This window comes from Mixophyes fleayi, chromosome 1 (genome assembly GCF_038048845.1).
Source record: "Mixophyes fleayi isolate aMixFle1 chromosome 1, aMixFle1.hap1, whole genome shotgun sequence".
Lineage (NCBI taxonomy): Eukaryota > Metazoa > Chordata > Amphibia > Anura > Limnodynastidae > Mixophyes > Mixophyes fleayi.
Genome location: NC_134402.1, coordinates 410,416,690 through 410,444,233, shown reverse-complemented (window position 1 = coordinate 410,444,233; position 27,544 = coordinate 410,416,690). Strand labels below are relative to the sequence as shown.

At 38.5% G+C, this 27,544-nt stretch overlaps 1 protein-coding gene across 3 annotated transcripts in view; it reads left to right on the top strand.

Annotated features, from left to right (window-relative positions):
* The window catches only part of HOMER1 (homer scaffold protein 1), a 102,922-nt gene that overhangs the window by 62,249 nt on the left and 13,129 nt on the right, over positions 1 to 27,544 (top strand). The gene's annotated exons all lie outside the window — the stretch shown is intronic.

Genomic DNA, 27,544 nt, shown 5'->3' with positions numbered 1-27,544 from the left:
AATGTCAAGGAAGAGAGTAAAATAGAGCAAAACAGAGCTTGGCTGGGTAATGTGGGTACAATATGTACTTGTGGGGCGAAAACAATAAGATCCAAAATTGTATCAGGAAAAAGGAGAATCTGGTTAGAGATTGTAGAGTGTGGTGGGCTGAGTGCCACAATCTGCCTATCGGCTTCCATCAGTCGACTCCACGCTTGGGGCCCACATGATATAGATATATATTGACCTGATCACAGATAATAATGGATCCATGCATAGTGGCCCATTGTGGCCAAATGTGTAGCTCGTCCCAAGCAGATGGAGCAGACTGTGAATGTAGTACCAGGACACAGAATTATTTTTGCCATGAATTCTAACATCTTGGGCTGTTCACACCCAATGTTAGAACTACCATTGGTTCAGCAGGTACAGTGCACTGGGGCCCATGGAGATAATGGGGCCCGTTGCATGGCAGATGCAGTGGGTCAGGGGCCCGGTTCCCTCCTCCCTGTCTCCCAGCATCTGGGTCCATGGAGATAATGGGGCCCGTTGCATGGCAGATGCAGAGAGTCAGGGGCCCGGTTCCCTCCTCCCTGTCTCCCTGCATCGGGGCTCACAGCTTGCTAGTTCCGCCTCTGTTCACACCTAAACTAATCTGATATGTCAGAAGGCAGCTCTGATTCTCCAGCTAATCCTTAGCCATGGTGCACTGTTTACTGCAATAACTGGTGCTTCATTTGCAGACAGCAATAGTCTGAATCTAAATCACCTCCCCAGACAGCAAAAAAGGCACATCAGAACACTAAATATATTCATATATTGTAATGTAGCCATGTTTTTCTAATACAATAAAGTGTTCAATTAATTTTATGTTACTTTTTAAATAATTTTTTTTATGATGGTTCTCATTTATTATATTTACCTGTGTAGAGAGAGGGTTTTAAAAAGTTGGTTGAGTGCGGTGCTATCCATCATGGCAAAATCCACATATATTATGTATATTTATTTTTATTAGCAAATAGGAGCCTGTAAAATGTTCTCATTTTGTCAAAAATTGCGTATCTTATTTCTCATTAACTATTGTCAAGTGTAGAAAAGAAAGTCGTAAAAGTTTTTTATGTGGTTTTAAAAAAACTTTGTGGGTTTTTGTAAGCTGGTGCTACTTTGCTATAGCTTGTGCAGTATATGCATTTCTGGTCCTATACCGTATTAAGATTTCCTTATTGTCAGTTTACAGCATGTGTGCAAATCCAATTTGTGCAAAAATACTGTGCAGTCTTATTTTCTCCCAGTCTGGTCAAAACTAATTAAATGTTCTGGTGATATCATTAAACAGTCCATTATTCTTACTGTTTTGTCTTATAGACCAATTAAACTTTATCATTGCAAAATATATCCCTGCAGTGTTTTGTTTGTTGCAGGTAATTAATATGGGACAATATTTTCAGTGTCAAATGTCATAGCCACGATCTATGAAAAAAATAATCCTTCAAATAAACATTTGTACTATTGGGCGTATAATAAATCCATATCTTATTATTAAGTGTAGTAAATGTGCTTTTCATTTTAGTTTTTATAAGCCCAAATATATTCCCAAACTACATGAGTAGCTAAATTTAGCTTTTAATTGCTGGATATAAACACTCTGATAGATAAAAGGCTTGCAGGTATTACTGGTGTCTCAGCGGGCAAATTATGATGTTTGCACTTCAGCTTCACAGCATAATTAAATGTATGTTATAATGTTTACTATGTTCAATATTACACTAGGAAAACATTTGGATTTTAGAACTTAAAATAAACATATAGGGCCTGATTCATTAAGGATCGTAAATGAAGGGGTATCTTATTTCAGTCTCCTGGACAAAACCATGTTACAATGCAAGGGGTGTAAACTAGTTTTCTGTTTTGCACATAAGTTAAATACTGCCTGTTTTTTCAAGTAGCACACAAATATCAACTTTAAATTTCAGCGTATAAATAAGCTATCAAGTATTTGTGTGCTGCATGAAAAAACAGTCAGTATTTAACTTATGTGCAAAACAGAAAACTAGTTTGCACCCCTTGCATTGTAACATGGTTTTGTCCAGGAGACTGAAATAAGATACCTCTTCATTTAAGATCCTTAATGAATCAGGCCCATAGTTCTCTCAAACTCTTCTCTCATATCCCTTCTCTGTATATATCATTACTTACGTCATAACTCATTGTAAAGACAATTGGACACATGTATATTGTCCTACACTAAGGGACATATATACATAGAAAGCCCTGGTTATCCCAATAGACGTTGGCTTACCTTGAGTCAGTGGCGCAACTACCATTGGTGCGGCAGGGGCCATGCACGGGGGCCCATGGAGATAATGGGGCCCCTTGCATGGCAAATGCAGAGGGTCGGGGCCCCAGTTCACTCCTCCCCGCCTTCCTGCACAGGGGCACACAGCTTATCCTATTCTATTTTAGACTTGGGAATATATTTTTACATATAGTTCCAGAGAAAATTTTTTGTGATAATTTGAACAACCCCTTCTTAATTAAACTTTTATACGGGTTGGGGGGGGGGGGTAACCACTGTTACCTGACACCAGGAACCTGCTGGCTATGAGATAGGACTTTCCATAGATTGCAATAGAACTCTGTGGATATTATTGTACATTTTGTGGGTGCATTTCTTGTGGCCAGTTAGTTACAGGTAAGAGGTGGTTCATTTGGGGCTTGCTATATACAAAGGATGAAAATGAGATTAAGAAGCAGGTATCCAAAAATAGGAAACCCCTTTAGGTATACCTGCTTTCAGAAGGTGATCAATGAAATTGCATGCTTGAAAAATCTTATTTTCATTTCAATCATCTCAGATGTCGTTTAATATAGAAGTGCAGTCCTGTACGTATGACAGTAGGTTTACCTGTTCCTTTAAAAGCTTCTGAATTTTCCATTAAATTAGTTGTACGTTTGCTGTATTTATTTTAGGGTCAGAACCAGGTTTTGACTGTAAATAACACACATTTATGACAGTAGAGTTCATTATCTAACATAATCAGGGAGACCTTTCCTTTTCTTTTATTGTCCTTCAAATAAAACTTGAATCTTTAACCCAACCTATGTCTGTCTTTATTGTGTTGGTTTGTATGGAGCGCTCAGCTAATAATCCCCTCCTACCCACAGACACAGACAGACACAAATGACATGGTGCATTAATAATGCAGCTTGTGTTCAGGACGCAAAGGGTTAAGTAATAACGCTGCGTCTTATTCCTTAAGCAAGAAGAGGGTTAGTCTTTATTACACAAATAACAATGTAATCCTGTTATGTATGTTATGATCTCAAGGAAACAGAACTGAAATACGAGCTAGGGGTTTCTTATAAAGATCTGGGGTTTTCTGCAATGTGTATAGGGATTATTGTACATAAGCTTCCTTGTAGTGGAAATATTGGTCAGTAATCTATCCTCAGATCTTGTTCAAGGGCACTGACACGACCTACATTATATGTGCTGTGCAGTTTCGTTTAGGTAATACATGTAAATTGTCTCAATGTATACCAGTCATCAACTTCAACACATTTGTCATTATGTTGTGTGTTGCTGATAAGTTTAGTATACTAACTGAGTAAATATTCTTCACTCGGGATAAAGCATTCCTTTTAAGGATAATAATGATTGAATCTTAAAGTCCAGCAATGACTTTGGGGTTCGGGGAAGGGGAGAAAAGTTACGGTTTATTACAAGTTGTACCATTGTCAATGAATATACTCCAGTTTAGTATACCGCCACCACTTGTTTATACTTCTTTGGTAATTTTATTTATTTAAAACCTTTTAATTTACACATTTTTAAGCATTCAAAAGAAGAGCAATAATAAGACGCAACAAAAACAGGTGACATTTTTGTGAAAAAAAGATTCCCCCAATATATAAATTAAATACAGCAACCCGTGATTAAAAGGTGCATTAAAATCCATTCCAAGGCCTGCAATGGAAGAGTGACAGAAAGCCATATTGCCTGCCTCACTACACAATCTAGTATCAAACATTGGGCCAAGCCACCCCTATCCGAGACATATCCCAGCCAATAATGCATGAGGTTTGTCAGCATGCATACAGAGTTGTTATTTAGACCACCTTAACGTCTTCTCCACTTTGTCCTTGAGAAGGTCATTTAACTTGTCTTTTACTAAACAAGTCTGCATTCACATGCTTAGTAGGAGATTTTTTATATTGCTTTTCCACTGATTAAAGTTTAGTCAAAACATCCCTCTCTTTTTGCAGCCTGCTCTTTTTCAGAACAGATGTTAATAAATATTCTGAAATATTCTGTTAATAAATGTAGTCTGAAAGTGCATCACTAGTGCAATACTGTTGGCTGTGAAATCTGAATTCAAGCTGGCGATCTTAACAGGGCCGTGGTCAGACTATGTAATGTGTTATAGAATGCTCAAGCCTGGGTATGAAGCCAATTATAATAAAAACGTAGTTGGAATAGCTATGGTGTGGATTATAGTAAAAGGTGAAAATATATAAATAACAGTCACATATTTTTAAGAGTCTATCAGATTATAAAGTTTAATTGTCCTAACAAAAATTGCCAAGTCATTTCAGTTTCTCTGTAATCCATGTAATCTATTCATTCTTTAAATATTAAGTATGTCATATATTTTGTGTATGTTGCTGTTTTACTGTAGAAAGCCTGTATTGTCATTATTTGTAGTTGTTATATAGTGTGAATTACAAAGGTGATCCATAATGGATTGGCAACATCTGGGTAATTAAATTACATTTAAAATCTCTTATTAAATTAGGATTCTTTATCAGTCATTATGTTGAGCATAATCTAGCTGCTTTACATGTGGATACAGATGTACTTATACACAGGGTGCAATTGCAATGATAAACACAATATATTACTGTATATGTGATCTGTGATGTCAGAGTGTAGCGAGTTAGAGACACAAAGTAAGTACATGAGCCATTTACTAGGAGATGAGTTCTGGGAACAGGATAAGGAATATTATGCTATAGAAAGTAATAGAAATATACTTATATAGTGAACATATGGTATGGCAAAACATGACAGTACAATGACACATAAGACGCTGAAGCCAGAAAAGATATAAGAGGATAGAGCAGGACTATGTGACATCTGGGAAGGAAGGGGAAACATGTGAGATTCATAACACAAAGATCTCATTGTAGGTTCCGTATGATTTGTTTTTAATATACCAACATATTGCACAAATAGTGACATGCAGAATTAAGGACATATCATTTACTACCACTGCTAATACAATAATATATATATATATATATATATATATATATATATATATATATATATATATATATATATATATATATATATATATATATAATTATAACACCCCTTTCCTTGGCTGGGGTGTGTGTATTAGTCTTTGTGTGTCCTGTCTGCAAACAGCCTGTTTCCCTTGTATTCAGTATCGCACGGTGCCTGCACCTTGGTCTAAGTACCGTAGGCTCTTCAAGGGGTCATCTTCTGAAGTTAGCAACACCAGAGAGAGACCAAGGAACCCTCCACCCCCTACACTGGACCACAGGCACACACAAAGGGAATACTCTAACACCAAATTGGTCTTTAGAAGTCACACCGGCATGTTTATTAGTGAGGCGAGGACTCCTAAAGTTTTTTGTAGATTTATTATATCAAAAATATATCTCTTTGCATAAACAATGGTTAAGGGTAACTTCAGAACAATAATAACTAATATCCAATACATAATTTTCACAGGACTCACTAGTTTTATACCACTAAGACGTAGCTCTGTCCCTTCTAATCACTGTCTTGTAATATCTCTCCAAACAGTATAACGATCACTAGTAACATGCACTAAACTCTATCACAGTTACTTTAACTTAGCTAACACGTATCACACAAATGCAATTGGATATTAGACAAATATATACAATCATGCAGTCTTTTGTTAATAGGCCGTTCAAATACAGATCACTTCTTCTCTTTCCCAGGTGAGTTGATAAAACACGCTCACTTGTCCGTCCGTCCTCCAATTTAACACAAATGCAGAATATAATTTGCACCCGCTATTCTCTCTCTTCTTCTTAGGCATAAGCATACAGTCACTTTAATAAAAGCTGGCTCCTCAACACAGTTATACATTTCCACACAGAAAGCAGATAATGCCAAAGAGTTTCGTACAGGTTTTCTCAGGTTTAAACACAGTCTCTGTCCCCAACTATCTGTTACTACACTTCACCCTTGTTATCATATCTCAGTCCCACAAAAGGGTATTGTACAATATTCTTAAGGTCTCCCCCCCTGTTCCTTTTCTGATTAGTAACACAATACTCTGTCCAAGCAAATCAATAATAAGGTAACAAGGTACTGGTTTCCAGTATCTGCATCCAAGATGGCTCCTCTCTGTTCAGCTGTCTGGTAAACTCTCTCACTGCAAAGCCTTTTCTACTCCCTCTCTGGGGTCTCACTATCACTCAGACCTCCGTTCAGTTTTCCAGTTGTCTTGCTGTAGAGGCCTCCCTCAGGATGTCTGTCTCCGCGAGACCCCCCTCATCGTCATCATCATCATCATCAACATTTATTTATATAGCACCAGCAGATTCCGTAGCGCTTTACAATTGGGAATACCAACTACCATTTGTAACTGCTCCTTCACAAGTTCTACCTGCATGCTGGGAGATGTAGTTCTCTGACTGGAGGGGGATGCCTTCAAAGAGAGAGAGTTGTGAGAGAGTCTGATCCGACAATATAGGGAATTGGGTAGTGGCATGAAAGACATTGTGTTGACAGGAGTGATGGTTATAAAAGTAGGTGAGGTCAAATGTAGATCTAAGAAGGCATGCGGGAGAATATTTCTATATGAGATTTGAGATGTGTGAATGGTTGGTGTTGTTGAGAGCTTTGTGGGGAGCCAGAGTGGTGCAGCAGATGAGGAGCGGAGAGAGAGAGGAAGATCAATCCTGCAGCAGCATTTAAGTTGTGTTAAGTATGGAGATGTTTGTGCATGCAGTGTCTGTCTGCCCACAGGAAACAGTTTTTGAAGCTTGTACTTTTAAGAGTGGGTGGGTATCTGGGTAGCATGAGAATTTAAGGGTATCCATGGCTTATCTTGTGGGTGAAGAGGACCTGGCTGAGTTGAGTAAAGTGTCCAAAATCTTCAGAACAAAATTAAGAAAAGTTGCACTGTTTTGCCCACTGTGGTCCTGGGAGTTACCCATTTCTGGCATGTCATATGATCCAATGGTGATAAGTTACTAATGTCTTTATCCACACGCTCTGTAGAGTTATAGAATACCTAGAATAATTGCGTTATGATCAGCGAACAATTTCTGAAAATGACTGTTGTGGGCTGGAGACAAAGTATACCAACCCCAGTACAAGGGCTGTATCAGAGGAGTAACAGGAAGATTTTAACTTCTTCTTTTCTATCTATCAGTGATGGAAATAAAGGCAGTGTGGCAACTTTCCTATAGCTATGGAAACTCCTGATCTCCTTCTCCTGGGGGGATGGTTAAATAGTGTGTGGTCACTGCTGTCATTACTTCACTCTAGAAATTAGATGATTATATGACCCCCTAAACTGCCCCCCAAGATTGCTGATCAGTCCCTGGAGTGTTGTCACAATGAAGGCAAGATGGTCAAGGTGGACAACCACAGTAGACCATCAGCCCCACTGTAATAATATTAAGGCTCCAACAAACTTAGAGTTACTCTCATAGTCATGGGTCTATGGCCACTCTCCAAAACATCAAATTCATGTAGACATCAAAAGGGATGTGCTAAATGGGGAATGTGTCAACTTACCAGGAAGATTGCATGGCCCATTCCTATCACCACTTTTCTTGCAATATAGATAGTCAGGAGTACAGGTGATGGCAAACCTTTGATACAATGCCACCCACCCATCAGAAGAGACTGAGATAACCCTGAAGGGCACTGCTGATGTCTTAGTAGGACAACTATTATGTTTGCACACTAACTCTTAGCTTTACATATTTGACTTTGGAGTCACACATGGCAGTATTGGCAGTCACTGTGGAGGTGGACTGTCCTTACTAATCAAAATAACCTGATATGCCCTTTGCTTCCCCTGTGTTTAAGCAATGTTCTTCAAATACCTCTAGTCATCTTCCAATATCCATATTTTAGATATCTGGTCCATTCCTGGACCCTCAAGAGCACTAAAAACCTATATACATTGAAGCAGTGGGCTTGAGCTTAAAGGATTATTTTACTAATAAGATGCAGGATATGTGGAAATGTGTTTCTCTGTGTTTCAGTTGAGCATTTTAACTATGTCGGGGTATTCTAATATGTATGCAGTTTAGCTTATAGTTTGGGTTTTTGAATTAGAGTGATGTCAGAGCATGGTATCACAAAGCTGGTAGTAGTGTATGTTCAAAATACGGCTACTGGATTGTGTGTGTCAAGGTACCTGGCTGGGGCCTGGTGGTGAAGCCAGACCACAGCTACAATGCTCTTCTGAGGAACAGCTACGATGACACTTCCCCTTTCAAGGGACCGGGTGGGGGTTATGAGTGAATAGTTATTATCAGTAATGCCCCGTAAAAGCGGGCAGCTTGCTCTTGCATTCTACTTCTCTATCAGAAATATTATCTAAGAGATTGCACTGGATGTAAGAAGTAAATGGTGTGGTGTATAGTACTTATGTTGAATGAATGTAGCCAATAGCTTATAGTTAACTTATTTGTAATATTGTTATATCCCCTTGACAACCATCCAAGCTCACCATATCAGTTGCTTTGCATACCCATGCACAGTGATCAGCAAGGATGCCCCTCAGCACCTTGTGTGAATATATTAAGCTACACTATTCCTCCACCTTCCTATAGGTCTTTAGGGGTTATAAACTTTGGCATCCACAGGCTCAGAATAATACAACCAACTGATGCTACATGCCCAATAAGCAGCTTCAGGACAGACAGACCTTTGTGGACATTTACTTCTTCATTCTACCTATAACTCCAGCTGTAATGTAACAGATGGCCTAGGAAATCTGGTCTATAGACTCCCAGGGGTGCCAGGATTACATTTTTGTATGGGGTAATTTTCCCCCTACTTCCAAGTTACCAAGGAAATCCAAGAAAGACTGGGCCCCAAGATTTAATAATCTACATAAGGGTGAAAATTATTCTGCAATGGTTTTCCTGATGAATTAATGTGATGTCACGAGAGCTACCATTTGAAAGATTTTATTTACATAAGTTTATACATATATGTTAGCATAGTACATTTGCATAGTATAAATTTATTACCATTGTAATGTGCACTTTTATGGTGAACAACTTATGTTTAGTTTCCCTCTACAACTCACAGTACCTCCAAGTTACTGAGTGTGCAGTGTCATGTCTCTGAATATTGCATAATTTTCCAGATAATTCCAGAGGCAATGGAATTTATTCAATAACTTAAAGCTGATTGTTAATTGGTTGCTATAGGTTGTAACATAACATTGTTCTTTGCACCATGTGTTTAAGTAATCCTCAATATTTCTGTTCACCTCCACCTTCTTCTTCTAGAGCCAATCTGCAATTTTTCATTTCAGAAACAGCAGGATTTTCTTAAGCTCCAGGACTTAATATAGTGATTAATTTCTGTATGTGAATTCTGTCGTACTAGCAGTTTACAATATTTAAAGTGTAATTATAAGTTCCTTTTAAAACCCTGAAAAGAACCTCTTTGGTGAACCCGAGGCTATTTAAAGGCTAAAGACACCTCCACCCAACCCCCAGCTCACCCAGGCGCATGGAAATGGATAAAAAGCTCGCTCAGTATGTCAATAAATTCATTTCATACTGGAGAGCTCTGTTGCTTCCCCGATTTTCACTAGTCTAGACCACTGCTGCAGAACAGAAGGCAGTAGTGGCAGAAATTAGCATGTTAGCCGGACTGATTAGCATGATAATTGCCAAACTTTCTTCTTTATCCTAAGTTGGCAAAAGAAGAATTTTCTCAATGTCTTATTTCATTGGTAAAAATTTGGTGTCCCTCTGTCATAATTAACATTTTCTACCATGGTTAATAGTTAAATTTTTTATCTGTTACCTACAGCAAGGGTGTAAGCTGGACTCACCTGAGTAAAGTAGGGTAGTATTGACTCTACACCTAATCTACAGCCATATATCTTTTCTGACAATGTAAACATGGAGATATAAGTGTCAATTTCGACCAAATTGGCTCTTCTGGTGGCCTTAACAACCAAAAACCAGGTCTGTCCAATTTGGCCATGAGTGGCCAACTATGCTCAGATGAGGTCAAGCTGATCGTCTTCATCTTAAAGACAGAACTTGAGGCTTTTCACATTCTACTAACTATTAAACTACTATTCAGTTACCATAGCAGAACAAAGAAACACAGAAACGCACACAGGAATGTGGTGAAAACCCAGCAAGGACTCTGTTGTTAAACAGAATCCTTGATTTTGCTGCTGTCAACCATTTTTTTGCAAAAGGTGATGAAAAGAGTCAAAGAGTCTGACTACAATGTCCCGTAATGTGATTGCAGACAGGAAGTGTGATGTGTGTAAGTAAACATTTCCCCCATACTTGCCAACATTTTGGATCTCCCCCCCTGGGTGCCATGGGCTGGGGCATGGCCGCGCAAATGTATTATCACAACCCCCTTCCCCCTGCTCAATGATGTGATCTGTGGCATAATACAGTGGGGGTGTAGCCAGAATGATGCAATTCCCTGTGAATGGTCGCTTCTCTGCCTTGGCGGCTAAGATCATGTATATTAAAACTAAATTATGAAGGAAAAACATTTTAAGTTAATAAGTAGAAATGGGAAAGAAACATATGACACATTAGTGACAGTAAAAACTCATCACGGTTATATACAGTATGTGACATAGCCCTATAGAGGAAAGAAAACAAAACAGTGGTTGAAGCTTTAGTACAAGACTGTAACACTTATTTATTTTTTTAGATAATTGTTTATCTATAATATAAAAGCCTAGTGGCGTGTGTCTGTGTGTGTAAAAAAAAAAACCAAGCTGCAGCGCCACCTGCTGGGCGGAGTTATACACTGACCTACTAAATTCTTAGTGTGTGTGGAAAAAAAAACTCAGAAAGGGCTGAAATTTGGTATACTAAGATGTTTTCAATTTGTTCATTTAATTTGTTAATTGTTAAAAGTGTTTAAAAAGATTTTTAAAAAATATATATATATTTCTTGAAGGAGAAGTGACAGTTGGGAGTGGTTGGTGGTTGCCGGGGGTGACAGTGGGGAGTGGTTGGTGGTTGCCGGGGGTGACAGAGCGAGAGGAGTGTGATACTCAGGACCGCTGAGAGAGATCCCTGTGTCTGGATAGACATCTGGATAGATGTGGCGATAAAGATGAAGGATGAGGTGATGGAGAAAAATGATGAGGTGGTGACATGTGGACAAAACCACGTTAAAAAAGGGCGCTTACGTTGGGAAGTAACGCTCTTCCCCTGAGGAGGCCTGGCCTAGCCCCAAATGCATGACAAGAACCTTTTTAACACCTTAAGTAGCTTGATTTGACTAGAATGCATGAGTATCATGCACAGATTAACTTTTGTAAAAATAAAGGTCTAACTTCCAAGAAATTATGTTTCAGAAGGTTGGTTTTGTAGAGCGTTGCTGACTGATCTGATAGACATACTCATGTTATTACTATCACTCTACTCTCAAAAACACCTCCAACGCTTCACAGATGTCTTAATAGACTTGTTTGCTAATTTTTTTAGCTTTGTATTTCGTTTATGCTCATGAGGGAACATGTTTGTTCTTAATGACTAATGGGCCTGATTCATTAAGGAAAGTTAAGTAAAAAAAAATTGAGTAAGTAGTCTCTTGGACAAAACCATGTTACAATGCAAGGGGTGCAAATTAGTTTTCTATTTTGCACATAAGTTAAATACTGTCTGTTTTTCAAGTAGCACACAAATACTTGATACCTTTTTTGTACACTGAAATTTAAAGTTGATATTTGTGTGCTACATGAAAAAACTGACAGTATTTAACTTATGTGCAAAATAGAAAACTAACTTGCACTCCTTGCATTGTAGCATGGTTTGTCCAGAAGACTACTTACTCAATTTTTTTACTTAACTTACTTAACTTTCCTTAATGAATCAGGCCCATGACTAAGTTAAAACTTTACTTATTTGAGAGGTTGGGAACCTCTCTCTCCCCAACAGTACTGAAATTAAAAGTTCCATGTATACTGCAGTGGCGCACGCAGGGGGTTTTTCTGGGTCTCCAGAACCCCCCCCCCCCTCCGCTAAAAAGTGCCCTACATATCGGCACTTTAGTATACAGCAGCCGCGGCGCTGTCTAAGAAGCGTCCGCGGATGTGTTGTATTGTATACAGCACCACCGCGGACGCTTCTTTGACAGCGCCACGGCTGCTGTATACTACAGTGCCGCCGAAACGGAGCATGCGCGGCAGGTCTCTAGGATTATTATTTTTTTCGGGGGTGGAGGAAACCCCCCCTGAAAAATCCTCTGTGCGCCCCTGTACTGGGGCTTGTAGTTGCAGAGAGTCACAGGTTGCCTACTTCTGATCAACATAAGAAATAATCATCTCTCCTGAAAATGGATGGATGTATGGATGTATGGATGAAAGATCTATTTTATTGAAACAGGCATGGGAAGTAGTTTTGCATCCCAATATATGTGCATTTATTCTACTTATATTAATTAATTCAGTAGCATATTTACATTTACAAACTTTTCCTCCTGCCATTCTTCAAGTGCTGTCTCGCATGTGGATATTATTTGAAGTATTTAGTCTTTTTAATATTAAACTATTGCTTACTGTCTACTGGATAAAATAGATGACTATAATAATGCATCACTCACGCTGCCGTCACAGAACACCCCACCTCCCCTCCAACCAGAAAGCCCCTTAAAACAAGGAAGCTCAGGCAGAAGCTGTGGAGACCTAAACTAGGTATCCCCTGCTCCACCAAATTCATTTGTTTTACAGTGCTTTCCAGAGACTATGGAATCATTCACATCAGTCCCATTGGAACTTTCTCAAAATTCCTTGCCATACAGTGGGTTCAATTGGAAATGACATTGGCAGAAAAAGTGAAGCCTCATTCCAAATCTGTGTTTACTATTACTGTAAGACCACCCCTTTAATTATATAGCACCAACGTATTATGCAGCGCTGTACAATCACATTAGTCCCTGCCTTAGTGGCGCTTATTATTTAATTGGCTAATCACAGGCCCACACACACTAAAACCAATTTAGTCAGAGGTCAATTAACCTACCTGTGTGTTTGTGGACTGTGGGGAAAACTGGAGCACCTGAAGTACACCTATGTGATCACAGAGAGGACATACATCTGACTCACACTCCAGCAGACAGTGAGGCAGCCATGCAAACCATTGTGCCACCATGACGGTTTTCTCCTAAAGTACTGCTTGGTTTAGCCCTCATTTATGTCTTAAATTAGCCGTGAGTGTGCCGGCGTCAGGTCTGTCTTTGGTTCATGGATTTTGTTCATGAAGAGCCTACAAATGTGCTTCCCTATAAAAGGGTAACCAAAAGTTTAAAAAGGAATTCCATTATCGTTTCTGGTTACTGATACCTTCTGAATTCCCCCTTCTTCACCCCTTGAATCTGTTTTAAATCATATTGTCCAGGAAATCAAAATATATACATATATATATATATATATATATATATATATATATATATTTATTTATGAGACTGCATATATAGGCATTCAGTAAGGAAAAGCCCATTCTGCCCAGCTCCTCCCATCAGAAGATGGGAAATATGTCACCTCTGCAGATGTCCTAGCCCACAAATCCATGTACGTCACTCTAAGGGCATTTGTTCATTCATGATTATATAATTGATGTAATTAAGAAACAAAGTGAACTGCATGTTTAATAAATGACTAAAAACCTTATATACTCACATATATATTTTATTAATAAGAAACATAATAATTTGATGAATCAGATGTATTCAAATTTGCTTAGATTCAGTGTTCGTTATATTTGAACATATTGATTGATTGAAGCTATGATTGGCTAGCAAGGATTGAAGTAATACTCTCAGACCACAATCACTATGCTTCTGATGAAATTGGCAAAAAAATGCGTTCGTTATTTGAAGTTTTCTTCAAATAGGACGTTTAACTTCCTTCATAAGCTAAAGGGTGTTCGGACACTCATCTGCTGAGTTCAGGAGCAATGCAACTCTGCACAATGAGGAACCGTTCTTCACAATGGGTTGGTGCGCTGTTTACATCTCTCTTTTTTTAAAAAAAATCTGTTTATTTTCAACAACAGGAGCATAAAGTGAAAAACAATTGGCATTAGATATTGGACTTCTAAATAAAAATGACATTATTGCATACAATTTATATAGCTAGAAAACAGAGTCTATACATGTGCTACTAAATATATTCGTAGAGTAAGGAGCATTTTCCAAAATAACTTATTGCAATAGTGAAATACAGTAATCCTGCTTCTGACAGGTAAAGCCTGTTCACATCTCTGAGCGGACTCTCCATTCATATTGGGACACTTAGGGCCTGATTCATTAAGGATCTTAACTTGAGAAACTTCTTATTTAAGTCTCCTGGACAAAACCATATTACAATGCAAGGGGTGCAAATTAGTTTTCTGTTTTGCACATAAGTTAAATACTGACTGTTTTGTCATGTAGCACACAAATATCAACTTTAAATTTCAGTGTACAAATAAGCTATCAAGTATTTGTGTGCTACATGAAAAAACAGTCAGTATTTAACTTATGTGCAAAACAGAAAACTAATTTGCACCCCTTGCATTGTAACATGGTTTTGTCCAGGAGACTTAAATAAGAAGTCTCTCAAGTTAAGATCCTTAATGAATCAGGCCCTTAGTTCTTAACAGGAGTAATCTATTATCTGCTCAATGTATCTCCTATAAGGTGAAGTTATTAAGAGCAAAGTGCTTACATATATTCCAGTCCGGTTGCTAACTCTCTCAAGAGTACGATATAGGATGAGCTCCCGATATGATCATTTAATTGTTGCGAGTGCTCATCCTATTTTGAGTATATACATTTTCCTGTATTTTTTTTTCAATATATTTTTCTATCTTTTTATTGTCAATATTAAGATCGATTAAAAATATATGAGTCAGATGAATATCTATTATACGTATTTTGAGTAGAGATATAGATTTGTCTTTAAATGCTGCTTTTATTATGTGTTTTTCTTGTTAACAGGAAAACAGAATCCTGTAAACCAGCAGCTAGCACTTCTTTATCTTACTAATATTGAATTATATTCACTATTAATGTACTTTATATCCTGCTGAGCAAAATTAATAATATTTCCTAAGCACCGGAGGCTTTTTTCCTTACATATATATATATATATATATATATATATATATATATATATATTGATTGAACAACTTCCATTTTGGTATTGCTACGGGTGGAGAAGGCAGATAAAGAGAGCTATTCCCAGTATTACAGGTAGAATCACAGCGTGTTTCTACCCACAACACAACCTGATTTTCCACATGTTTTGAAGCATTGTAGACCAGACCTTATCCTACACTTTAATGGGATAAAAGCAAAATATTTCTAGGCACACAATGTAATAAAAAAACTTCAACAAACAATAGTGTCACATGTAATAAGCCATAAAAAGAAGAATATATGTTTAACATTGTTTAGTGAGGTAGTAAAGGGAGTCGGACTATAAATAAAACAGCGCATCAAGACAACAGACAGGAGCTGGTATCCAGAGAAGCTGCAGAGATTCACAAGTATCAGACGAACAGCTTCCATGATACTAAAATCTATCTTACATCTGTAAATAATGTGTCACCTATGTTGACACGCTACAACCATATTAAGAGGCACATAAGTGATTTATAACTGATAAACACTATACTATAGATTTATAGAATCAAAAACAAAAGTCTTGACCAGTTGAATAATTCTAACACTATTAACCCTTCTTGGAAATAAATACAACTCAATTGGAAATATTATTATTATCCTTTAAGCATTAACATATTGCGAAGCTTTGTACATTTGTCACGATCTGTCCGGCAGCTCTGCAGGTTCTTCCATGAGGATGCTGCTTGTCTCCTGCAGCTACTGTCTGCCAAGAACTATGTTGGCCATTATATGTATCCAGCCTGCAGTACCACTGTTCCACCAAAGGGGCCACTGTGGTACTTGGATTGTTCTCCTACCTGCTAGAGCTGAGAGGATACTCTAGGATGCTTAACACCTGTCTCTAAAAGCCTGCCTGTCTCAGCAGTCTTTGCCAGTTCATCTGTTACCTTGACATCTGCTTGTCCCTCCGTTTTGGCATCTCTTCCTGTGACCTCTGACCCGGCATTGTTGTGACTTAACACCTGCTTTTTCTCTGGTATCGTGGTGAACCATCTGGCTTTGATCCCTGGCTTGTTTGATCTCCTGTGTTACTGTGTCTGCAGTGTATTGCTGCCCTAGCAATCCAGGATCTCCAGGCAGTAGCAGCTATCCAGCCATCTAGCTCCTGTATCTGCAGTTGTTACACCTCCATGTCTGATCCAGTCTCGTGGCTGCCTGTCTACCTGAACCTCCGAGTACTCCGCCCTGTAGACCACTTCACTGCCTGCTGATCATCCAATGAATCGTGCCTCCTGAGTAACCTGAGTCCTGACACCCATGACTCATCCGGTGCCTCGTGCCTCCTGAGTAACCTGGAGTCCTGTCATCTATGTTACATCCGTTGCTTCATGCTTCTTGAGCTATCCAGGTATCCTGACGACCGTGGTTTATCCTGCTTCTCTAGCCTCTGAACCAGACCTTGTCATCCGGCTTCTCAGCACTGACTCTTTGAACTATATTTTTATTGACCATTCTCTGCATCTGTGGCTTCCTGAGTTACCATTGCTATAACTGCCGTACTCTGCTGCACTTGTTGCCTTACCGTTTATTGCATCCTATACCTGTGTTATTAATAAACCACTTCATTACACTTATACTCTCTCAGTGGTCTTCATATTGTGAATAGTGACAACTTTGAGGGAATCATAATACAAACAAATTATAAATAATGACATGAAACATAAGATAAAGATGGTCCAAATGAGCTTACAATCTAACAAGTGAGGGGAACAATTCAAACATGAGGTAGCGGAAAAACCATTGTAGCTGCTGGTGAGGGAGTGGGTGTGGCTACTTCAGGGCTGTAGTATTATCAGCCACCAATAAGAAAGCAGCCATTGGTGACTGGCATTTCTGTGCAGCTATTGGTGGTGTGGTACGGGTGGTACTAAGAGAGACAATGGAAAATGGAGACATGAACGATGACCTAGTGGCGGAGATCTTAAGACAGTCAAAATAATAAAGAGGAAATTAACTTGCCAGGATACAGAACTCCGGGTCTGGCTACACAGGCATAACAACTGTGATGAGAACTTATTTGGGACTAATTTAAACTATAAGTTATGAAGTATTTGTTTGTAAAATAAAGACTGAATCAAGTACACTATATGCTAAGTTAAAGGCTAATAATAATCTTACTATTGTTCTACTGAAACGATATTCGAGTCTAACAATGTAAAATTATTGATTTAGGTTAAGCCAAACTATTTACCACTTCTTCAGAAAAATACAATTATATGATATTAAATATTTACTTTGAGAAATGGCTACCTAATACTTTATTTAATGTTGACTAGAGTTCCAGTCCCTGAAGCATAGAGGGCAAAATGGAGGAATCAAGATATAGATAAATCTTAGAGAAAAATCTGCGCTGTCTGCAAGAGACCTAAGACTTGGAAGAAGATTTATAGTCCAACATTATATTATAAGACATTGACATAAAGCATACAGCTAAAGCCATAATGGAGTGGCTTAGGTACAACAACAACAAAAATGTCCTGGAGTGGCCCAGTCAAATCTGTGGAATTATTGTAAAAAGATTGCTGTTCACCAAAGGTCCCTATCGAACCTGATGCAAAGTTAAGCAATAGTACAATAATTATAGTGTCCACAGCTGGTAGAGACAACACCAAATAGACTCACAGCTGTAATTGTTGCACCATGCTTCATGGTAGGGAAAACGTTATTGGGATGATGAGCAGTGTTAAGCTTACTCCAAGCAAAGCAAATAGTATTGTGGCCAAAGTTTCGTATAATCTTCCTCCACTCAGTAGATTGGTCTCCCACGTGCTTTCTGGCAAATTCTAGGTGAGGCTTCAAGTGAATTTTCTTAAACACTGGTTTACGTTCACTCATAAAGCCAATATTTGTGAAATGCCAGGGCTACTGTTGTCCCATGGACAGTGTCCATCATCTCTGCCATGGAAGACTGTGACTGTCAGAGATGTCCCAAGGACAGTGTCCGTCGTCTCTGCCATGGAAGACTGCGACTGTCAGAGATGTCCCAAGGACAGTGTCCGTCGTCTCTGCCATGGAAGACTGTGACTGTCAGAGATGTCCCAAGGACAGTGTCCGTCGTCTCTGCCATGGAAGACTGCGACTGTAAGAGATGTCCCAAGGACAGTGTATGTCATCTCTGCCATGGAATACTGCGACTGTCAGAGATGTCCCATGGACAGTGTCTGTCATCTCTGCCTTGGAAGACTGCGACTGTCAGCGATGTCCCATGGACAGTGTCTGTCATCTCTGCCATGGAAGACTGCGACTGTCAGAGATGTCCCAAGGACAGTGTCCGTCTTCTCTGCCATGGAAGACTGCGACTGTCAGAGATGTCCCATGGACAGTGTCTGTCGTCTCTGCCATGGAAGACTGCGACTATCAGAGATGTCCCATGAACAGTATCCGTCGTCTCTGCCATGGAAAACTACGACTATCAGAGATGTCCCATGGACAGTGTCCGTCGTCTCTGCCATGGAAGACTGCGACTGTCAGAGATGTCCCAAGGACAGTGTCTGTTGTCTCTGCCATGGAAGACTGCGACTGTCAGAGATGCCATAAGTCTTTTAATGGCTTCTCTAACAAGTGCCCTTCTCTTGTGGATGCTATGATTTGGAGGACAGATTGTTGTGGACAAATTTGCAGTTGTGCCAGATTCTCTCCATTTCTTTATGATGGACTTGATCCATGCTCTGGGGGGGGGATATTATTATTATTATTGTTTGTTTATAAGATGCCACAAAATTCTGTTGTGCCACAGAGTTGATACTACATGAAATCAGGCATGGCTCTGCACATTAAACTTGCCACCAGACGTGGCTCTGCATACTATTCTTGTTAGCAAATGTGGCGCAACATATGGTGACTCCTAAGTTTTTGAGCTAACTCCTAGATTTGGACAAATCTGCTGCTGTTAAACTGTTTACGTGGATCTGCTGTACACACATACACAGTCAGCTCTGGTTTAGTGAACATACAGCAAGCTTCATGAGCCACTAAGGGAAACTTGTAGATAAGATCTGCAACAGGAGCTGCACTGTATACTACGGACTCATTTCAAGGTGGTATTTTGGGGCTATGCTTTTTGGTATATCACAATTAGAGTGGAGGTAACGTCATAACAATAGGGGAAAAGGAAGATGTTAGTCAACGATGAAGGAACCCATCTAAGGAGAAAGATTGCATAATTCATACTAGCAACAGACAGGGAAATCATTAGAACCAATTTAACAGTAAAGAGATTTATGCACTTACCCTTGTGTGTCAAACCATTGCTGGACAAAACCATGTTACAATGCAAGGGGTGCAAATTAGTATTCTGTTTTGCACATAAGGAAAATACTGACTGTTTCTACATGTAGCACACAAATATCAACTTTAAATGTCAGTGTACAAATAAGCTATCAAGTATTTGTGTGCTACATGAAAAAACAGTCAGTATTTAACTTATGTGCAAAACAGAAAACTAATTTGCACCACTTGCATTGTAGCATGGTTTTGTCCAGGAGACTGAAATAAGAAGTTTCTCAAGTTAAGATTCTTAATGAATCAGGCCCTACATTATTACACACAGTATTAAAAAAAAAAAAAAATTCCATAGAGGGAATGGTCCCTCATCAAGTCGTACAGACTGTGTATCAAAGAGAAGGTAGAAGAGCAGAGTTTAAATAGATATATAATGTAGTACAAACCAGCTCTGCTCAAACTACTAAAATTCACTTGACATTGTAATGAAGATTTGCTTGTGTCAGATAATTGACACTTTGGCTCTTTGCCATTTATTGCCTAATAGATCAAAAGGCCAATAATCTGCTGCATAAACGCTACAGTATAACTGCAAATAAAATAATGGATGGGAATCAAATATTTCATGACATAAGAAATTTTGAACACTCAACACAGTATTTTATGCATGTTTTGTCCAATATTACAAGCCAAACATATATTTAATTACCATAGGAATTTTGGAGCACATATTTTTTGTGTGTGTATTGGGACTTGAATTTGTTACGTGAAGTGTTCAGGAAGAAAAATCATCTTGTCTCCATAGAAACATAAAGTGAATAGTAGGATGTCATTCTCTGTTCTTCTATTTGCTGAATCTTGTAAGCCTTCAATAGTAAAAGTATCATCATTGACTCCTGTAATAATCATGATTGTTATTATCCTGATGATATTATGCAGCAATGTATAGAAAGAATGTTTATGTATACAGACACAACAGTCATTGTTACAGTGGAGCTTACAATCTAATTACCCTACCACAGGCACATAAATACACACATACTAGGTGCAATTTAGTCAATAGGTATGGCTTGCATTCTCTATTAAATTCTCATGGATATGATGCTTGGAGCACACAAAAGCTAGTCTAATGGAATATTCTCATGGAATGATTGACGGGGTCTACCATAGTGAGTAGAGTTGTCTTTACATGTATCTTGTTCCTGACAGTAAATAAACTCACGACAAATAATGGGAAAAAATTGACTATCAGATCCAGTTGCTTAATGGAAAAATAAATACATTTAATAATACAACATTTGTTTATATATGCAGTTCAAAGCCAAAAGTTAGCTTGAGAGTTTTCAATACCAAAATCTTTGACCATAGTAAAGCTGGGTACACACTACACAGTTTTCGTCCAATACTCGGCTCAATCAGCCGACATACGACCGCTCGTTCAAAAGTCAGGTCAGTGTGTGCAGTGACACGATGGTCGAAAGTCTGCCCAAATGGACGATTGTTGCCTCATTTGGTTGGTCGTACCGTTCAATATTTTTGTTCCAATCTCCTTTCCGTTGTGTAGTGTGTATAAACTTCCGACTGATCCACGACAATCCTTTGATACTTCTTCGACCTGGGGGACGTGTGTATGTAAATTTGTGATGCCTGTACCAGTCCCACATGGTGCGGTATCCGCACATCACTGACTTGTGTTTTGTGGAGATGTGTATTGCACCTGTCTGGCTGCAGACCATTACACTTGTATAAAGCACGTGTGTTATTACCCTTTGCATCTATGTTGGGAATCTATTCATATTAACTATAGTGAAAGCTCCCTTTATGCTAATGTCTTTGGTATATCGTTACATGCCCCGCAAATGATGCTTCAGTGTCTACGAAATTAAAATGATTGCTCACGACAACATGGCTGTGAAAAGTCGCTAACGGGACAACTCTTCTCTTTATTGTCTGAAACAAGGCTAGTGTGTATGCAGTCCATGAACCGAGCAATCGGATGTAAAATTGGATGTAAAATCGATCAGCATAAAAAGTTGGTGGAAAATTCTGTAGTGTGTACCCAGCTTAAGTCAGACTGAAGTTTTTATACTATTTGAACAATGGGATCAGTTCACACATATACAAGTATAAGTGATTACATTGTATAAAGAATGTTCCAAAAAGAAGTTAAGTAAAATATGCACTAAGTTCTGTCTCTTTGGGCGGATTAAATGGCATCTTCGTTTGGACCCTCAGGAAATGTTGACATCTGGATCTTTGGTCAACTAATCACCGGTAAATTTTAAATAGAAATTAGTGAAGTCAAAATTAGTCTTAAATTAATAAGAATTTAACAACAGATATGATAGTGACATATTTGCAAGACCCTAAACCTTTTACTTAATACTTATCTTATGATTAAGATATTGAACATAGATTCCAGTCTATCTCAGAATGTTATTCCTATAAGCATTGTTCATGATGCTTTAAACTTCACTTTTCACACCTTGGTGTTGTCCCAGTATGGAGACCTCTTTATTTCTGTGTTGACATATGACTTGTGAATACAACAAAAGGTAAAAAGTTTTAACATATAGATTTCACAAGTGAAATATGAGATTGTAATTAATATTCAAAGTGGCTGGTGAATGAAAGGTATTTTATTCAACATAGGAATCTTAGTTTTTTAAAACTTAATTATTAAGGACATATATACCATAATAGAAAAATACAATGAGCTGATGAAAGTTAAAATCATATCGCTTTATTGAAAATTACACTTTTACAACAACTGCATTGGTATTTTTGTTTATTGTTCTGTCCTGTCTCACCCTGTATAGTCTACTGTTTGCTCTGTGTACGGCGCTGCGGAAATCTTGTGGCGCCTAACAAATAAATGATAATAATAAATGATAATAATAATAACTGGAAAATAAAGGCCCTAGACCAGTGAGGGGCAAACTACGGCCCGCGGGCCAGATCCGGCCCACTTAGAGGTTCTGTCCGGCCCGCCAATATTTTTAAAAATTTCATTAAAATATGCATAAAATTATAAGGGCCGACCCTGTGTGTCAGAACCTTCATTTTTATGCTTTGCCAGCACTGGGAAGGCATAAAAATGCTATAGGTAACACTGCTATATAACACCCTCCCGTCCAATTCAAAAAATTTGTATTATATATTTTGATGTTTGAGTTTTTTAATAAATTATATTGGCCCGCCTAAAGTTTTTCTTTTTTATTTGGCCCGCTCCTGAAAAAGTTTGCCCATTACTGCCCTAGACTCTGTAAATCTGAACAACACCAACCAATACAACAATATTATATAAAACTGTGAGGCATTGAAACATGCATCCACTTTATATACTAAAGCTGATAAACTAATAAAATCAATGTTGCAAGATGATAATATGTGAATGTAAGACTGAACATTTGCACTAAGGATTTGTACACACAGCTGTTTAATATCTACCCAGAATGCCTAACCCTCCACCAGTGCTGTAACTTAAAATGTTAGCTCCCGGGGCAAGAAGCAAAACTGCCACTCCCCTAGCCCTCAATTTTAACCAAATAAACCTAGAATATTCATAAACTGTGCCCCCCTGCAGTGTTGCGCCCTGGGTGGTTGCCCCTCTCGCACAGCCCTAGTTACCTCCCTGACCTCTACTTCTTCCATCAAACGGTGAATGCAGCATAAGTGCCTTTTGCAAATGATCATTGATTGCCAGGAATAATGTACCCATTGTGGACAGATCATGGATACATCATTCACTATTTTGTTATCTATGATCCAAACAGTTTTCACTTTGAGTGCTGGTATCTACTGTTAGTGTTTTTTTTCACCTTGGATTAGTGACCCTTTATACAAGAGGCATTTATGCTGTTTTATACTACCATCACAGTGTGTAAGATAACTGTTCATCAAAATGTAGCAATAATATTTCAACAAAGTAAAAACTAAGGTTGATTTATCAAAACTTCTAAAAAAGGTAAAATTGTATGTGTTGCCCATAGCAGCCAATCAGATTCTAGCTATGATTGATCTGGTACGGCGGTTCCCAAAGTGTGCGCCGCGGCTCCCAGGGGTGCCGCGGCGTTGTCACTGGGGTGCCGCGGGCCAGACATATAAAAAAAAAAAAGAACACAGAAACTTACCACAGCATGGACACAACCCAACTACTTCTAAAACAGGACTGCTCAATAATTATTTTGGAGGGGTGCCTTGAAAAAATTTGGAGACTCTAAGGTTGCCGCGAACTGCAAAAGTTTGGGAACCACTGTTCTGGTACATTTTCCACTTTTCCCTTTTAAAAGGTTTGATAAATCTGCCCCTAACAGTAGTTGCACTAAAGTAAATAGAGAAAGTGGTGGGGAGGTTGTTTTCTATCTTTTCATAAACTCTTGATTCATGTTTAATAAAATCTCCAGCACACATAGAATATATAGATGTTTAATAAATGCTCATTTATTTATTAAGATAATAAAAAAACAAATATTTTAATAATTTGCAGAACATCTTATTATAAATTAGGAGATGAGATCTCTCTTTTAGATTGGTGTGGGGTTCTCTTTGATAAAATACTCTTCAAATCTTAGTAGAATGTTTGTTTCTATCCTGTGCCTGAGTGGAATAATACCTTATATAGAAAGCTATGTTCCAGATAATCTCTTGCTCTGCATTTTTTTTGGTGAGCTTAAATAATTGTATGCTTATCTTCAATGCCAAATAATACTCCATATGGTGATACTAATGGGATTTATTTTTCATAACTGACCTACTTTGCAGAAAATAAAACTGCTTTCATAGCCTTTGGCAGTGAATTCTGATCCGACGCACAGATAGCGAAGGTACTTCTTTAATGACTTGCATTAATTCTAATGATAATTTCCAACATGGAGAGAAGCTCGTTCAGCTGGGTTTATGGTCTAACAGCTTGAAATAGCATTGATGTACACAATTAAATTAATCAGGAGAGCTGTGAGTATTTGAAATAGGACTCACTGGAATGCATTTGTGTTTTATTTTAAGGGAACCCTGATTCCATTTCAGTGGTTTTGTTGTCATAAGGACTGGAATCACTTCATGTACTTGAAGTGGGGACATAATTAAAGGGTATTTTGAAATATATTAATATAATGTACCTGTAAATGCAGTAGATTATCCTTTCCAGTTATCAGAACAGCTACGTCAGTATAGGAAAATATATTAATTTAATTTCCCTGCCCATTGTATGTTGCTATCATTTTTAGAAAGCCCCATAAAAAAACACATCATTCACCAACATTGCATTTCTGTGCACAGTTTGCACGAATCCATAGCAACCAATCAGACACTCACTTTCAATTTTTCCTTGAACCAGGCAAATAAAAGCTAATTGCCGATTGGTTGCTGTGTTTCAGAGCAAAGTTTGCATCTAAATGCATTGTTAGTAGATGTACTGGCACTTTGAGATATGTTTAAATGCTGGCGTGAGTTGTTGTACATTTCTCAACCTCAAAAAATTCTTTGCAACCATGTATTGTTAACAATACATGGTTAACAATTGTGCATCAGTTTACAATGATGCCGTTCAGTAATTAGCGTGCAGTAAATGTCTGGTGGGTATCTTGATCTATGAATGTCAGGAAGACTCCTGAATTCCCAAACTGCTGAGAGAGCAGGCCATCGTCCTGCATCCTGCCCTCTACCTCGTGAAGTAGGTGGCACAGGGGCCGCAATGACATGATTTGTCAGCTTTGCACAACAGGTTCTGGGACCAAAATGACACGATTCGCTCCACCAAGCCCCACTCTGCAATTGCCACAGCCTACCCCCAGAAAGATAAAGTTGGCAAGTATGGATTGGTGAATGTCTGGCGCTATCCACCAATCAGAGTATCGGAAGCCATATAGTGGGTTTAATTTATTAGTCAGAGTGATGGAAGCATTTTGTGGTTATATGGCATTCTGATTGGTGAATGGTTGGAGCTATACACCAATCAGAATGCCAGCAATTGAAGATCATTGTCTAACTCTCTGGAGCAATAGAAACACATCAGGAATAAGCTTTTGTCTCTATAAGTTATGGAAAAACTCCAAATACTTCTGTAAAAATATAATTTTGCTCATTTTGAAAGGTTAGCTCTGCTTTTCCCCAAATATTTCAGTATTCTTCAAAATATAAGTACCAGTATTTATAATAAAACCCACAACCTAGGTACTTACTTTTCACATTACAGATACCAATAGTACATACATTTTTGAGAGCAGTTGTATAAAGTGACAGGAATCATCACGTGACTGTCATGTATTTCTGATGCTACAGCAACTGCCAACAATGTAATATAAGTTGCATGACTGTTTATAAAGGCTCTTTAGGGACATAATACTTATCCAATTCTTCTGGCATTAAATGTCTGATGTGGATTTTTTTTCAGTATAGCCATCAAATGTGACTGTTCTTAGGGGCTCTGTAAAGTCCAGAAACATTTTTAAAATGTTAATTCCACCCAAAACTGAAGAATCAGTTTTGAGTGAAACACCATACATAAAACCTGGTCCTAAAAGATTACTTACAACTGTTTGGGGTTCAGGAAGTTTGGTGAGTACCCCAGTGTCTGGCACACGCCCATCTCATCTCAGCGTGCTTCTCCATGCCTCTGATGGCAGTGTATGGTCAGTGGATGCTGTCTGACAAAATACCAAGTCTCTCCGATGTTTGCCACGTTCTTCTAACTCCTGGCATCATACTGTCCTCCAATAGCACACTGTCATTAAGAGTATACAGGTGCCAGCTGATCAGCGGTGGGTGCACATATGGGGGTCCTCTGGATGGGGCGAGCGCCTGTTTTCAGGCCAGTAATCTTTGGGATCGTCTACACTTTTGAGCGGAATTATTCTCTAATTACAAATGGTGCATGACTGCATGTTCAATGTCTTTTCTACACAGGCATGCAGCACATATGTGTACTTATTACAGTATACAGCCATGTAGCATGTGTAACTCATGAGTATCCACGTGCAAATGATCGATTTGGTAATCCTATTTATGTCCATGTTGTTATAGCAAACTGTCATTGATACTGTAGCACATAAGCTTATGATCTACACTCAGCTACTATGGTAAAGGTCTGAGCTTAACACAGAAAGTAAGATTATTGTTCAAATAACTATTCACAAACTTTACCAATCAGAGCCCAAATGCACCTACTCACCCCATGACTGTGATGAGTCCTGGCCTCCAACCACGCTGCCCTGAAAGTCATCAAATCTCCGAGGACAAACATAGAGGCAGGGCTGTAATTGTCCTGCTCACCAATGAGCAAACAGGACTGTGAGCGGAGAAGTGCAATTACAGCTCAGCCTACACTTTCTGAGTAAGAGTCCAGACAGCTGGCGGTTGTGGTCCAGGTATGGACAGTAGTCCGCCAGTTGAGGTATGTTCAGAAAATGTAAAGATTGCATTAAAATAAAACTCTTCACTGATTTATTTTCTTCCTCATTTAACTATAAAACAGCACATCTAATTAAATGCAGGGTGGCATTCTGTCACACTGATTACTATTGCTGCCACACAGGGCTGAGGCAATGGGTTCTATTCCAACCCGGGCACTTTATCGATGGGGTTTATATGTTCTTCCCATGTTTGCGTGTCTTTTTTCTACAGTCCAATAGCATATTAGAAGTTTATTTTTAGTGCGTGTGTTTGTGTGGTAGATAATTTAGACTGTAAGCTCCACTGTGCCAAGCTCTGCGTAATATGTTGGCACTATAAAAATAACAGTTAATAAACAAATAAATCTTTCACCGGTTCTGTATATATTTGACTCTCTTTCCTTAGTTAAAAAAACACTCTGTGTAAAATGGGTGATCGGCTTTGAACTGTTTGCAGATTATGCAATGATTAAATCTGAACACTGACTGCTGAGATCAAAAGTAAATTATAGAAGTGTTGCTGAAACCTCTC